This window comes from Aulonocara sp. 'chitande type north' Nkhata Bay, linkage group LG6, assembly GCF_057382095.1.
Source record: "Aulonocara sp. 'chitande type north' Nkhata Bay isolate Kocher_YH1m ecotype deep benthic linkage group LG6, A_spYH_male_GT1.1, whole genome shotgun sequence".
NCBI lineage: Eukaryota > Metazoa > Chordata > Actinopteri > Cichliformes > Cichlidae > Aulonocara > Aulonocara sp. 'chitande type north' Nkhata Bay.
In genome coordinates, this window is record NC_141349.1 from 7,039,617 (window position 1) to 7,054,021 (window position 14,405).

The following is a 14,405-nucleotide window of genomic DNA, read 5'->3' on the forward strand; positions in this document are numbered from 1 at the left end:
AGTTGTTCAAAAACGCTTTATTTCGCCAAGACAATGCGTTTCTCACTGTTACATGCATTTGAATGGGAAACTCGCCTGAAACAAAGTATAGGTTTTCATTATGTGAATAATTTTTAAATCTTAGCTCAAACGGCTGCAAAACCTGTTCTGTTTGCCCAGCACGGGGATATTGAGTTATATAAGATAAAGCCATAAACATGTTTGTCTGAGTCTTCTATCAAAAGTTACAGCGATTTATATGAAGTTGTTCAAAAACGCTTTATTTCGCCAAGACAATGAGTTTCTCACTGTTACATGCATTTGAATGGGAAACTCGCCTGAAACAAAGTATAGGTTTTCATTATGTGAATAATTTTAAAATCTTAGCTCAAACGGCTGCAAAACCTGTTTGCCCAGCACGGGGATATTGAGTTCTATAAGATAAAGCCATAAACATGTTTGTCTGAGTCTTCTATCAAAAGTTACAGCGATTTATATGAAGTTGTTCAAAAACGCTTTATTTCGCCAAGACAATGCGTTTCTCACTGTTACATGCATTTGAATGGGAAACTCGCCTGAAACAAAGTATAGGTTTTCATTATGTGAATAATTTTTAAATCTTAGCTCAAACAGCTGCAAAACCTGTTCTGTTTGCCCAGCACGGGGATATTGAGTTCTATAAGATAAAGCCATAAACATGTTTGTCTGAGTCTTCTATCAAAAGTTACAGCGATTTATATGAAGTTGTTCAAAAACGCTTTATTTCGCCAAGACAATGCGTTTCTCACTGTTACATGCATTTGAATGGGAAACTCGCCTGAAACAAAGTATAGGTTTTCATTATGTGAATAATTTTAAAATCTTAGCTCAAACGGCTGCAAAACCTGTTTGCCCAGCACGGGGATATTGAGTTCTATAAGATAAAGCCATAAACATGTTTGTCTGAGTCTTCTATCAAAAGTTACAGCGATTTATATGAAGTTGTTCAAAAACGCTTTATTTCGCCAAGACAATGCGTTTCTCACTGTTACATGCATTTGAATGGGAAACTCGCCTGAAACAAAGTATAGGTTTTCATTATGTGAATAATTTTTAAATCTTAGCTCAAACGGCTGCAAAACCTGTTTGCCCAGCACGGGGATATTGAGTTCTATAAGATAAAGCCATAAACATGTTTGTCTGAGTCTTCTATCAAAAGTTACAGCGATTTATATGAAGTTGTTCAAAAACGCTTTATTTCGCCAAGACAATGCGTTTCTCACTGTTACATGCATTTGAATGGGAAACTCGCCTGAAACAAAGTATAGGTTTTCATTATGTGAATAATTTTTAAATCTTAGCTCAAACGGCTGCAAAACCTGTTTGCCCAGCACGGGGATATTGAGTTCTATAAGATAAAGCCATAAACATGTTTGTCTGAGTCTTCTATCAAAAGTTACAGCGATTTATATGAAGTTGTTCAAAAACGCTTTATTTCGCCAAGACAATGCGTTTCTCACTGTTACATGCATTTGAATGGGAAACTCGCCTGAAACAAAGTATAGGTTTTCATTATGTGAATAATTTTTAAATCTTAGCTCAAACGGCTGCAAAACCTGTTTGCCCAGCACGGGGACCTTGAGTTCTATAAGATAAAGCCATAAACATGTTTGTCTGAGTCTTCTATCAAAAGTTACAGCGATTTATATGAAGTTGTTCAAAAACGCTTTATTTCGCCAAGACAATGCGTTTCTCACTGTTACATGCATTTGAATGGGAAACTCGCCTGAAACAAAGTATAGGTTTTCATTATGTGAATAATTTTTAAATCTTAGCTCAAACGGCTGCAAAACCTGTTTGCCCAGCACGGGGATATTGAGTTCTATAAGATAAAGTCATGAATACGTATATCTGAATCTTCTATCAAAAGTTACAGCTATTTATATGAAGTTGTACAAAAACGCTTTATTTTGTCAAGACAGTGGGTTTTAGAGTCTTCATCATTAAATCTCTGGTTGCTTCATTTTTCTATCCTATATCAGATATTTTAAAGGCTAGCTTAGGTAAAGTTCCATTCTCATGGTGAGGCAAAGTGCTTTATGTGTGTGTGTGTGTGTGTGTGTGTGTGTGTGTGTGTCATGAACGGCTATAAAAGGCCTATAATTAAAGAACAAAGCGGGTTTGAGTTCGAGTTGCGGCAGACTGTCACTACTTGTAAATGGAACGCAGCCTTCCTACGGCGGACAGCTAATAACAGGAATCGGACGCGGTCCAGCCAAGTCCACAGCAACCACCATAGCAACCGCCTAGCATGACCTTAAAAACATATTCTGTCTTCATAACTAACTTCATAACATAATCGTGAAATGATTTGCAAAGTGTGAAAGTGTTACAGCTGCAGAATGCTATGGCGGTATCTATGGAAGCTGTTTACATAGCTAATAATATACGATGTAACCATGGAGACAGTCAGTCACTTGAGCTAGCGGTGCATGTTTACTACAGTGAATAAGGTGATTGAGTGCACAGCGTCCACACTCTGCAGGGGGTAAAGACATTACTTCAATATTGTTTTATATTGATATATATTAGCCTTCTGTTGACCATCACCTCAGGTTCACCATTACAGTTTCAGATTACAGATGCACACTGTCTAAACACATTCAAAAACTCATGTCTCAGAAATAAGCACAGCTGTTCATGTTTGTCATTAGAGTTTTATTTGTAAGAAAATTATGAACTTCATATTGTGCATTAAATAAAAGAACATTTCACAACTCTGAGTCAACAGAAACAGGTAACAGAAATGTCTCTAATGTGTACAGTGTAGTGTAAGCATTAAAAGATCATAAAGGAAAAACTAACATTTATGTGAAACTAATTGTAATAAAAAATGAGCAGGTGCTTTATAGATTCAAAAGAAAGAATCTGAAAACAACACTTTTTTGGTCTAAGTGATCAAAGTAGAAAACAGAACTGATGTTCAAGAACAAACCGTAGCTGCACTAATATTACACATCTCGATCGTTGTACTGAACAGACATGTTGCTTTTAAAACCACATGCAGTGTGTGACCATGACTGTTCACTGAGACCATGAACGCCACTTCGCTGAAGCATTCTTCTTCTTCTTCTTGCCATTAAATTGGAAGCAGAAGCAGCACGAGCTGATTTGATCTACTGAAAGAAAAAAGCAGAACATCTGAGTTGAAACCAGTCAGCTGAAATCATTAAGACAGGAACAAATTCAATGCAGTGTCTCAAGTGGCTTAGCCTGTTACAACTGTTGATACAAGCTTAATACGGTTAACACACAGTGTCAGGGAGCTCCAGTGTGGGAACTAGTGGCTTTAGGTTTGTAGTCATTTAACTTTCATCCATTCATTCATTTAATTCAGGAGGAAGAAATGCCAGGTTGGTGCAGGCTGGTTACATGCATTTGGTCCCATGCTGTCTTTAATTAAATGACTTGGTTCATTTTATGGCTGGGCTGTATGTGGGGTTATATCATGTTATTTGGGCAGGAGTACCTGTCCCCTGTTAGACTTAGAAAGTTTCTCCATAAGTAGAGTTTCTAACTCTTCTAGCACATCTGTGGCTGACAGCTTTTTGGTGGCTCTTTTTACCCCACACTGGTTGTGAGTGTGTAAATAGCCCCACTAGTTATTTTGGGTTGCAGTTAACTAGGGAGGAAGGGCTGGGTATGCCATGATTAGGTGAATAACAATTATATGTGATACATAAATTTCACAATGCATGCATATATCTCTATCAATTAAACCTGGCCTGAGGGCTGCCATTTTTTACATTCAGTTATTTCTCTTAGAAATGTTGGAACTAAATAATGAATGTGTTACAGTTAAAGTGAAACACTGGTCAGTGTAAATGGCTCATTGGGACACAGAAACCTTTAAATTAAACCTGATATCTAGTGTCAAACAATATCAAAGCTGTAAAAGATGTTTACATTCAGAATTTATAAAACTATGATTGTAAATAAATTCAAACAAGTGAGCTTTTCTCTTTGTGCTGAATATCAACACTGTGGTTTCTTAGACTGTAAGCTTTACTTTAGTGCAACCAGTTGCAGAAGCTGCCACTCCAAATGTCTTTTGATAACAAGAAAAAAATACCTTTTCAGTACACGGCCTGAAGTTCTTCTCCGAAATCTTCTGCAATCGGCTTTGTCTGCTGGTTTGAAGACAATAAACCATAAAAAAGATGATTTAGTCACTTTGTCTGTGTCATGCAGCTCGAATGTGTCGTGTAACGATGTTGAATAGCCGTCGTTATCCCTCTGCTGCGTCAGTAGGATTGTACTGTACAGCATCTCATTGATATGTGAGGAATGCTAATGTAACATGATAACAGACTTACATCATTAAAATATAAAGTGCAGGAGATATTTAGATATTTTTTATATTTATATTACATTTTATAGCTGACGGATTTTACTAAATAGATAGAATTTACTAAATAGCTGGATGAACATGAAAAATATGTCTATAATAACAAATGACCATGAGAGCCAGTAGAATTAATTCAGCTGGACACTCAAAAGACGTCCTTAAATGCTCTTTAAGTGGCAGAACAGATGAACAAACAGTTAATCGCTTACTTGAGATGAAATCTGCTCAGCTACTTTGAAAACAGCTTCTAACTGGTTCCTCCTTTAACAGGATGACTGCTCAGGGGTAAGGCCATCATGCAATCCAGCAACCTTTATGGTTCTGCTTTGATTCACCAGGAACTATTAGGGAAACCTTCCAGCGCCTCCTGTGAAAGACACAGGCATAAACACACAAACATTTATTAACATGTTCCACAGTGTTCCAGTTTGATTTTCTTATCCTGTGGACAACAACGTACATGGATGCAGGTTTATTGTTAACTTTTGTAAGGTTTATTTAATGAACATATCCAGCTGCAGCTCCACTGTGATCCTGAACTGGAGAAGCACTTAAGAAAATGTGTCAATAAATGGACAAACATCAACTTACTATATTTATCCAAACAGACGGGACCAATAATGCTTCGCTGAGTTAGAGACTTTAACAGACTCTTCTATGTAAGAATGTCTCGTGCTGATATACCTGCAAACTTGACAACAAAGGTTTTTCAGACTACATGTAGCTGTCCTCTATGTCAGCTAACACATTTACATTTATGTCACACTTATTTCTGCTTTCCCATTTTATAATTATTACTTACATTTTGATTAGATACCTTGAGTTTGTAAATGATCAGATTACATAATTGGAATACAATGTATCCAATTCAGGGTTGCGGGAGGATGAAGCCTATCCCAGCTGATACAGGACAAAGACAGGCTGCCAGTTTATTGCAGGGCTAATACAATATGTGTAACAGAAAATCCACTTAAATGTTTGATATTTCTTATAATAATCATAATTATGACTATTATTTAAAGGTTTCTTCATAAATACATTTTGATTTTTTATAACCCCTAAAATATAAACCTGAGCTGTTTCAGATTCTGACCTCTGACCTCAGTGACCTGGCTGTGTCCTCACTGCAGCTCCCTCTTGGAAGTACGTCTGCTTCTTGTCTTCCCCCAGTGTTGACCGCCTGATATCAAGATATCACGTACTGTAACTGAGGAACAAAAAAGGACAAACACTTGCCTTCATTTAAAAGTACATTCATACAGAGATAATCTATGGAAACACACTAGTTCACAGTTTGGGAGGAACCAGTTCCTGTGAAACATTTCTGTATATGAACATCATGTGGAGAATGAATGAAATGAGTTCTTCAGGTGACTCAGCAGTCCCACACTGACAAATGAAATCTAGTTAAACTATTAAGCATATTTGCTCTTCTGAAATCTGTGTTAAACAACAACAAACATAAATTAGTAACAAAAACTACAGCTGAGTATAGGCTTTACAAACCACCAGCAGCCATAATGCTAAATTTTAATCTTCAAATGTTTCTGAGCTGTCTTCAACCTGCTTTTAGCACATTAAAGTCTCAATAAATAAAGTCAATGCAGACTCAATCCTAAATGTTCAGCACACAGAGACACAGAGGTACTGTTTAAAGTTTAGTGTTAACTTGAGTCACTGATCATTCACAGTATTACAGAGTCTGGCAGTCTTTGCATGATGTCCACGTCACTGTAAGTTTCTAGCTGACTCTCAGGTGTGCCAGCAGGAAAGAGTAATAATAACCTGCATCCTGAGGTTTGTCATGCAGGATTAAAGGAGCCAAGCTTTGTTCACACAGCTAGGATTGTATTTTACACTGACCGTGGGTCAGTATCAACTTCAAGAAGACAGCTGTAACTGTTGATAGAAGAATCACACACACATATTTATGGCTTTGCCTTATAGAATTCAGCATCTCAGTGCTCAGGAAATAGGTTTTGCAGCTGTTTGAGCTAAGATTTTCAAGTTATTCACAAATTAAAACCTATACTTTGTGTCGGGCAAGAACTAAATTCAAATGCATGTAACAGTGAGAAACGCACTGTCTTGGCGAAGTAAAGCGTTTCTCATCAACTTCATAGAGCTTGCTGTAACTTTTGATAGAAGACTCAGACAAACATATTCATGGCTTTATCTTATAGACTTCAATATCCCCCCAATGTGTGTGTGAGTCTTCTCTCAAAATTTACAGCTGTCTTTATGAAGTTTATGGAAAAACGCTTTATTTCACCACGTTAGTGCGTTTCTCGCTATTACATGCATTTGAATGGAGTTCTCGCCCGACACAAAGTATAGGTTTTCAATTTGTGAATAACTTGAAAATCTTAGCTCAAACAGCTGCAAAACCTATTTCCTCAGCACGGAGATGCTGAATTCTATAAGGCAAAGCCATAAATATGTGTGTGTGTGAGTCCTCTATCAAAAGTTACAGCTGTCTTCATGAAGTTGATACTGACCCAGGGTCAGTGTAAAATACAAGTTATTCACATAATGAAAACTTATACTTTGTTTCGTGCAAGAACTCCATTCAAATGCATGTAATAGTCAGAAACGCACTGTCTCGGCGAAATGAAGCCTTTTTGTACAACTTCATGAAGTTAGCTGTAACTTTTGATAAAAGGCTCAAAGCAGAGGGATAACGACGGCTATTCAACATCGTTACACGACACATTCGAGCTGCATGACGCAGACAAAGTGACTAAATCATCTTTTTTGTGGTTTATTGTCTTCAAACCAGCAGACAAAGCCGATTGCAGAAGATGTCGGAGAAGAACTTCAGGCCGTGTACTGAAAAGGTATTTTTTTCTTGTTATCAAAAGACATTTGGAGTGGCAGCTTCTGCAACTGGTTGCACTAAAGTAAAGCTTACAGTCTAAGAAACCACAGTGTTGATATTCAGCACAAAGAGAAAAGCTCACTTGTTTGAATTTATTTACAATCATAGTTTTATAAATTCTGAATGTAAACATCTTTTACAGCTTTGATATTGTTTGACACTAGATATCAGGTTTAATTTAAAGGTTTCTGTGTCCCAATGAGCCATTTACACTGACCAGTGTTTCACTTTAACTGTAACACATTCATTATTTAGTTCCAACATTTCTAAGAGAAATAACTGAATGTAAAAAATGGCAGCCCTCAGGCCAGGTTTAATTGATAGAGATATATGCATGCATTGTGAAATTTATGTATCACATATAATTGTTATTCACCTAATCATGGCATACCCAGCCCTTCCTCCCTAGTTAACTGCAACCCAAAATAACTAGTGGGGCTATTTACACACTCACAACCAGTGTGGGGTAAAAAGAGCCACCAAAAAGCTGTCAGCCACAGATGTGCTAGAAGAGTTAGAAACTCTACTTATGGAGAAACTTTCTAAGTCTAACAGGGGACAGGTACTCCTGCCCAAATAACATGATATAACCCCACATACAGCCCAGCCATAAAATGAACCAAGTCATTTAATTAAAGACAGCATGGGACCAAATGCATGTAACCAGCCTGCACCAACCTGGCATTTCTTCCTCCTGAATTAAATGAATGAATGGATGAAAGTTAAATGACTACAAACCTAAAGCCACTAGTTCCCACACTGGAGCTCCCTGACACTGTGTGTTAACCGTATTTAGCTTGTATCAACAGTTGTAACAGGCTAAGCCACTTGAGACACTGCATTGAATTTGTTCCTGTCTTAATGATTTCAGCTGACTGGTTTCAACTCAGATGTTCTGCTTTTTCCTTTCAGTAGATCAAATCAACTCGTGCTGCTTCTGCTTCCAATTTAATGGCAAGAAGAAGAAGAAGAATGCTTCAGCGAAGTGGCGTTCATGGTCTCAGTGAACAGTCATGGTCACACACTGCATGTGGTTTTAAAAGCAACATGTCTGTTCAGTACAACGATCGAGATGTGTAATATTAGTGCAGCTACGGTTTGTTCTTGAACATCAGTTCTGTTTTCTACTTTGATCACTTAGACCAAAAAAGTGTTGTTTTCAGATTCTTTCTTTTAAATCTATAAAGCACCTGCTCATTTTTTATTACAATTAGTTTCACATAAATGTTAGTTTTTCCTTTATGATCTTTTAATGCTTACACTACACTGTACACATTAGAGACATTTCTGTTACCTGTTTCTGTTGACTCAGAGTTGTGAAATGTTCTTTTATTTAATGCACAATATGAAGTTCATAATTTTCTTACAAATAAAACTCTAATGACAAACATGAACAGCTGTGCTTATTTCTGAGACATGAGTTTTTGAATGTGTTTAGACAGTGTGCATCTGTAATCTGAAACTGTAATGGTGAACCTGAGGTGATGGTCAACAGAAGGCTAATATATATCAATATAAAACAATATTGAAGTAATGTCTTTACCCCCTGCAGCGTGTGGACGCTGTGCACTCAATCACCTTATTCACTGTAGTAAACATGCACCGCTAGCTCAAGTGACTGACTGTCTCCATGGTTACATCGTATATTATTAGCTATGCAAACAGCTTCCATAGATACCGCCATAGCTCTCTGCAGCTGTAACACTTTCACACTTTGCAAATCATTTCACGATTTTGATAGTTATGAAGACAGAATATGTTTTTAAGGTCATGCTAGGCGGTTGCTATGGTGGTTGCTGTGGACTTGGCTGGACCGCGTCCGATTCCTGTTATTAGCTGTCCGCCGTAGGAAGGCTGCGTTCCATTTACAAGTAGTGACAGTCTGCCGCAACTCGAACTCAAACCCCGCTTTGTTCTTTAATTATAGGCCTTTTATAGCCGTTCATGACACACACACACACATATAAAGCACTTTGCCTCACCATGAGAATGGAACTTTACCTAAGCTAACCTTTAAAATATCTGATATAGGATAGAAAAAATGAAGCAACCAGAGATTTAATGATGAAGACTCTGGGTTCTGTAGTGACCTGAATGACTCTTTGCATACAATTTATTGAAGAGGACTTTAGAATGCACTTTACATTTAGACTGTTGCTGTTTAATTTTTTACATTGTTGCGGTGTTATGTCATGAATAAAGTTCACCTGCTGGGGGTTTGATGGATCAGATCATCATAATCAATGGGTCCTGAGGTGGGCGGGACTGTCTCTGGTGATGTCACCATGAAGGAACAGCATCTGGCACGTGTTGCTGAAACATCCCAGTACACTGGTGTAGTTTCCTCTCCAGCTGTTTGACATTTGACACTTCAACATTAAGGGGAAGAAGAAGAAACAGTGTTAGGTCAGGTGACCACATGGTTTCTAAAGTAACTGACAGGAAGTAACCAGGCCGTTAGAAATGGATGGCATGTGTTTAGAGTTACTGGAGTTGGGTAACTCTACTTACCAAAAGCAGAAGCACACAGATGAAGGATCAGATGCTGAATGTTGCAGGAACATGCTCGTGCGGTGGTCATTCAGTGCTGCTCCGGCAGGTTAGACAGTCCAAGACTGATATACTGCCCATCTGAGAGTTTGAAAACACACATGCAAAGATTTATTTTGTATTACAGTCAAAGTTGGATGTTCATTTTTGTCCTTTAAAAATGTTTGTGTATTTGAAAGCGCTAACATTTAAGGATGACTTGGATCGTCTCCTTTAAAGGGGAGACAAGTGTATCCACTGATCCACGTCACTTTACCTGGATGATGACTCCTCTCCCCCTCACTCAGAAACGCTCCTAATATAACCAAGCAAATAAATAATATTGAAGATTTACTTACATCATTACAAAAACAGGAAAAACATCTCCCTTTGATTCTATTTCTCCATTCCTGCTGAACATCAGGCAACAAATATCTCAATAAATCACAGTAAAATGTAAAGCACATGTTTTCTCTGCTTTGTCTAACCTCTGCAGAGCCTCTGTCAAGAAAAACATATCTGTAAGCATAAAACAAATATACATTTCATAACACGTCACTGGACAAACCTCGGTCAGTTGATTTCCTCTGTGCAGTGCAGACGAACATCAGTCAGCAAGTCAAGGTGGTGAGATGGACTGGTGTCCTTTGTGACTCTGCTGGTTCTTCTGAGGAAATACCACTGTCTCTCCACACCGTCACCATCTGTGAGCACAAACTGCTGCTCTGCTCTGCCAGCATGTAGGAAATCACATATCACACACACAGGGGTGAAGAAACATTAGAACTCAACTTTGGATACTTTAGATCTAAACAGATCAAAGTAGCTCTTAGCTTCAACAATCAGTGAACAGACAAACAATGATACCATACTGATTCTGTATGAATACAATATGGTATTTTCAATACAGGTGTCAAATTAATTTACTAAAACTAATACAGATATATGTATTTTTTTTGATAAATTCGTTTGCTAAATTATAAGAATATATATTTTTTCATTTAACAATTGCAACTGAAAGAAATTAAATATTGAACAAAAATATATTGTCACATTCTGAGCATGCTCAGCATGCTGACAGACTTGAAGTTGCTACAGATTTTAAGAAGTGATAATTATAGGGAAAAAACTTCTCTTTTTCATCCGTTTAATCAAACATTTGATGCCTTAGATGTCTCAGTCCTATAGCATTCTGCAACTACAACTAAGCTGAAGCTTGGATTTGGCTGCAGGTGCCCTGTACATCCTTCTCAACATGTGGGTACCATTTAATCACACTTCTTCCTGAGCTTTGCTTCGTCACAAGACCAAAGGTGGCATCCCGTGTCACGGTCATATCATCATCCAGAAGAAACATTTGAAGAAACATCATGGAGAAGAAACATTTACGCGCCTCCCGGTTTTGTTTTCTGATCCTGCAAAAAGACTGAGGACAACAAAGCCCAGAGAACACGAGATACACAACATCCAACATTCAGACTCAACAGCCTCCATAAATGAAGAGCACCAGGTTGGTTCAGTTATAGTAGATGTCATGGAATTTTTTTAATAAAGTCTGCAACACAGAAAGAGCTGTGATCATGCTATTTATTACTGTGCACAGGAGAGCAAACACACATCAAACATCACAGTTCAGTCATGTCAGCTCTGCCACTTCACGTGTCTCGCTATGAAACCTAACGGATCAATGGTTATGCTGTTTTGTGCCCTTGACGTTATCAGCACCTGTAAAGGGAGTTGTTTTCTCAAACTGCTGAAGTAAGTTCATCTAGTTTTAGAAACTTTCATTGAACAGTCTATAACAGTGTCACAACTAAGCATATGCATAAGCACTTAAATGCTTTAAATGAGAATAACATAAAATTTCTATTACAGGAGCTAGAGCCTGTCCCAGTAGTCATAGGTAGAGCACACCTGGACAGGTCACCAGTCTGTCAGAGGACTAACACAGATGCAGCCTGACTCAATCCTAAATGTTCAGCACACAGAGACACAGAGGTACCGTTTAAAGTTTAGTGTTAACTTGAGTCACTGATCATTTGCAGTATTACAGAGTCTGGCAGTCTTTGCATGATGTCCACGTCACTGTAAGTTTCTAGCTGACTCTCAGGTGTGACAGGTGTGCCAGCAGGAAAGAGTAATAATAGCCTGCATCCTGAGGTTTTTCATGCAGGATTAAAGGAGCCAGGCTTTGTTCACACAGCTAGGATTGTATTTTACACTGACCCTGGGTCAGTATAAGTATCATACAGTTTAAACGAAGCACTGAAACTTGCACATATTTATTACAGATGCACTGAAGCTAATCGACTGTCAGTCTGTGGCTGCGATTAAACACTTTACTGGAAACTTTATTAACTAGTAACTTCGTCAGTCATGACAGAAGCTAATATTTCTGTGCTAACATCGTTTAAACAGTAACAGCTTTACTCCAATATAAGCTAACGTTTACACCGTAACTTTAAGCTAGCACCATAAAGACGGTAAAACACGTAATAACATCTACAAATGCATCTTAAAGCTGTTATATTAGCACTCTGTGTATTACTAACATAACCACATTAACATTATTGACACTCGCTGGTCTGACTTAATAGTCATTCTATAAATGCTGTCCGTTTAAACGGTCTTACCTGTACACACTGCTGTATCCACCGGATTGCAGCCAGAGTGGATTCTGGAGTCTTCCCACGCTCCTGTTAGTGATCCTCCATCTGGATGGATGATAACAACCTTCTGAACAATCTAGCAGGAGATGGTCCATATCTAGGGGATATGGACTGATAACAGCCGAAGCGGGTGAATAAAGTCACCCAGTCGCTAGCTGTGCGATTACCCAGCATACACCAGCACAATATTAGGCACAGCACCACCATAGACATTTTCAGTGGTTTTGAATGCAGGACATGGTTATCTTACCTTGTAAAATGCATGACAATAAAACAGCTAACCACCATAAAATGGTATTGTGTATGTATGTATGTGCATGTGTGTGTGTGTGTGTGTGTGAGAGAGAGAGAGAGAGAGAGAGAGAAAGAGAGAGGGGGGGGGGGGGGGGGGAGAGATCAAAGGCGTGCGCTTGTGTTTTTTCTTGATCAAGAGTGTGCCTCCTCTCTCTTATTGGATGTATGGTATAGCATGTTTATTCAGGTGCACCTTTGAAGTCTATGAAAATACTTTGCAGCCTGGTCTGAGTGGTCATTTCTGCACAGACACAATGAAGCGTGCACTCAGTTTAGAGGAGGCTGTTGCTGCAGTTTTGCACTCTCCACAAGCAGTGGAGATACTTCTGACAGCGAAGAAGAATTTTTGCCAGGCACCGAGGAGCTTTGCAGCTCATGTGCGGAGGAGGAGAAGGAGAAGGAGGAAGAAGAGCAGGAGGAAGAGACAAGACTGGAGGATGGCCAGTAGAGATCTAAAAATGGAGAAATCATGTGGCAACCCACACACGAAGAGGTCCTGCTATTTTTTCCTCCCCCCATTTTAACCCCAGGACCAACCCATTATGCAATTCGTATAGGATCAGCAGCCCTGTGAGCACTTTCCATCTTTTTTTTGCAGAGGACATTATGCAGCTAATCCTGCATTTCACCAACCTGCAGGGGCAACAGGTCAGTAAAAGACTGGAAGGACATAGATGAGGCTTACATGGGGCTTGTGATGCTGGCTGGCCTGTACAGGTCTCAACATGAAACGACAACAAGCCTGTGAAATGGGGAGACAGGGCTCTTCTGTTTCATGCTACCATGTCAAAAAAAAAAAAAAAGATTTGAGCAAATTAATCGGGCAGTAAGATTCGATGATCGTCTCTCCCGTCCAGGTCGCTACAGGGGGGGGGGGGGGGGGGGGCAAGGCTGTGGTTTCCTACATTCCCAAGCAAAGAAAAAAGGTTGTCTTATTGAGCACCAGGCACCGTGAGCTACAAGTCCAGGACTCTGGGAAGAGAAAGCCCCACATCATCCTGGATTATAACAAATGCAAAGGGACTGTGGATCATTTGGACCAGGTAAGCACAGTTATAAGTAATTTATTTGCCAAATTGTTTACCGTTTCTCATTGTTATAACTGATAAAGTCAGATAATGTGATTATAATAGTTTTGATATGAGATGATAGTTTTAGACTATGATAGTTTTGATAGTTACAGTAAGGAGGGGGGGGGGGGGGGGGGGGTCCAGTTTGACGCCCACAGGCAGGAAGAATCTCTTGCTTATGGCTGTATAAATCTGTTCATGTCACCTGATCATTTCTTTTTGTTTTGCAGGTTTGTGGCAACTACTCCTGCCGTAGAAGGACACATAGGTGGCCCATGTGTCTGTTCTACCACATGATCGAGGTAAGCTGCTATAATGCTTTCATTCAAGACAGCTGTAACTTTTGATAGAAGACGCATATAAACATATTTATGGCTTTATCTTATAAAGTTCGATATCCCCGTGTTGAGCAAACAGGTTTTGCAGCTGTTTGATCTAAGATTTTCAAGTTATTCACAAAATGAATACCTATACTTTGTTTCGTGCGACAACTCCATTCAAATGCATGTAATAGTCAGAAACGCACTGTCTTGGCGAAATAAAGCGTTTACAACTTCATGAAGACAGCTCTAACTTTTGATAGGAGACTCAGATATGCG

The 14,405-nt window shown here is 38.8% G+C and overlaps 1 long non-coding RNA gene across 8 annotated transcripts; it reads right to left on the reverse strand.

Annotated features, from left to right (window-relative positions):
* Nucleotides 1–2,608: 2,608 nt before the first annotated feature.
* Nucleotides 2,609–12,773, reverse strand: LOC147327166 (uncharacterized). 8 transcript variants are annotated; one of them, XR_015129806.1, is made up of 11 exons: nucleotides 12,693–12,769; nucleotides 12,407–12,487; nucleotides 11,039–11,199; nucleotides 10,342–10,503; nucleotides 9,981–10,089; nucleotides 9,756–9,875; nucleotides 9,452–9,613; nucleotides 5,460–5,573; nucleotides 4,576–4,733; nucleotides 4,091–4,148; nucleotides 2,611–3,137 (listed from the first exon to the last, which is right to left on the reverse strand). It is a non-coding gene; the product is annotated as an uncharacterized LOC147327166 (long non-coding RNA). The 8 variants fall into 8 exon arrangements; XR_015129805.1 differs by having other exon boundaries at nucleotides 2,614–3,137; nucleotides 12,407–12,773; XR_015129809.1 differs by lacking the exons at nucleotides 12,407–12,487; nucleotides 12,693–12,769 and having other exon boundaries at nucleotides 2,609–3,137; nucleotides 5,467–5,573; nucleotides 11,039–12,374.
* Nucleotides 12,774–14,405: the final 1,632 nt, after the last annotated feature.